The 1,922-nt window shown below is 36.1% G+C and overlaps 1 pseudogene; it reads left to right on the plus strand.

Annotated features, from left to right (window-relative positions):
- The first annotated feature begins 1,096 nt into the window (after positions 1-1,096).
- On the plus strand, positions 1,097-1,666 carry LOC149529557 (tRNA (guanine-N(7)-)-methyltransferase pseudogene; annotated as a pseudogene).
- Positions 1,667-1,922: the final 256 nt, after the last annotated feature.

Below are 1,922 nucleotides of genomic sequence, written 5' to 3' on the forward strand. Positions count from 1 at the left end.
TCATCAAGATCTCTAGAACCTTTGGCTTTGACAATTAAAGGTACATCTTCCTCAAGATTTTTGGGCATGTATCAAATTTTAAATCTAATTTTATGTGACAGTTTTGTAATTCATTTTTTCAATCCAATTGTAACTATATTGTAAACTGTTAATAGCTGAATTACAAGCCTATAATCTAAAAACAAAACATCAATTCTAGTAGAGCTCTAAATCAAATACATTAATATATAATAATTCAAATATACCTTCTCACACATTGTTCGAATAGACTCCATTGTTCTCCAATCCTTCAAGACCTTGTACATAATTGTATTGTTTCAGCATTAAATACTAACTTAAAATGACATGAAAGAAAAATATTGTTGATTGATGACACAAAGAAGATAGAAAAATAATACTAATCATAATAAATAGACAATGATAACATGTCGGCAATAATACTTAATGTGATTTTTTAAATATCAACACACTAAAAAACCTCCATTTTACATTTGAAAGTATATTTAACAAGCAATAAATTTTCATTTAATTTTTTCCTGCATTTGAACAGTTTATATTTTATTTATTTTCTAATAATTGCTTCTCATTTGTTCCATAGAAAACACAATACCAGTATCAAGTTCAAACGGACTCTCTACATTAAATATTGCAACACCTTCATTTTGTATTAGTCATTGCAACATCTGACTTGGACCTATTGGAGCATCATCTAGTATCACTAATGTTGTTGAAAGTATTCCAATAGTTCCAAAAGAGATGAAATGCTTTCGAACATGTTTATCAGATGTATATGGGGTTCCTAAAAAGACAAAAGGTTTTTGAATGTGTTTATCAGAGGTATGTAAGGTTAATAATGGACTATGTCCCTAATTTTTCCCCTTTCTCAAATTCAAAACCCCCATTTTGTCAAAATTGTCTATTGAGCGAGACCATGACTACACAGGGGTTGCAAAGATCTTGAAGAAATATGACAAGAAAATGGGAGGCGTCTTACGGTAGCCATTCATCCAGGAGGTTCTGCAACATCCATTCTTCACCATAGAGCTTCTCTCTAATCTCATCAAGAAATGTGAAGAAAAACCCTCGAATTTGAGCAATGTCGCATGCTAGAGAGCATTGCGCATCCATGAAGCATCCAAGGAAGCATTTTTACAGAGCGCGAGCTCACAGCAATCCTCTCAGTGATTCGCACTTTCCTGTACCTCTCTGTCCGGCTCAATTCGATTATGCTGACCATTTCCCTTCATATTTCTCCAGAAAACATCTCCAAGACAACAAATCTCCAGCGCCTAACCCTAATGGCGAAGCTCAAGAAGAACACGAAGTCTCAAACTCTAAGGATTTGAAACTAGCGAACGCATGTTCTACCTCAACTGGTCAAGAAAAGAAAATTTGGTTTGCAGATATTGGCTACGGCTTTGGTGGGCTTCTGGTGCAGCTTTCACCCATTTTCCCATCGACCCTGATGATAGGCATGGAGCTCCGCAACAAGGTAAGCGAGTATGTTAAAGAAAGAATTTTGGCTTTGCGAAAAGCAAATTCGGGCCATTATGATAATATCTCTGTAGTGTCCCTACTGAGTTTGTTTCTAGAGCATATAAAAAGGAAAAAGGAGGAGAAAGAAGCAGTAGAAACTTTTCCATACCTTGGGTGCTCGATTTGGTGATTCGGAGGCAGTGATAATTCTCGGCGGCAGCGGAGCTCGATTCGACGGCAGCAGATAATGAGCAATGCGTCTCTTTTTTTTTTTGCCTTATAGCCCGATGATGTCGCAATTGTGACGTCGTTGGGCTATAAGGCAAAAAAAAAAGCCAAATGCAAATTGACGTCGCAAAACACTCCTAAATCTATTAGTGATCATTGATTCACACCTAACTCTAAGTAATGTCTAGGTCTTCTTAAGGAGGAAAAACCCTACATTT

The sequence above is a fragment of the Cupressus sempervirens genome, chromosome 11 (genome assembly GCF_028749045.1).
Source record: "Cupressus sempervirens isolate cs-2001-9-10 chromosome 11, ASM2874904v1, whole genome shotgun sequence".
NCBI lineage: Eukaryota > Viridiplantae > Streptophyta > Pinopsida > Cupressales > Cupressaceae > Cupressus > Cupressus sempervirens.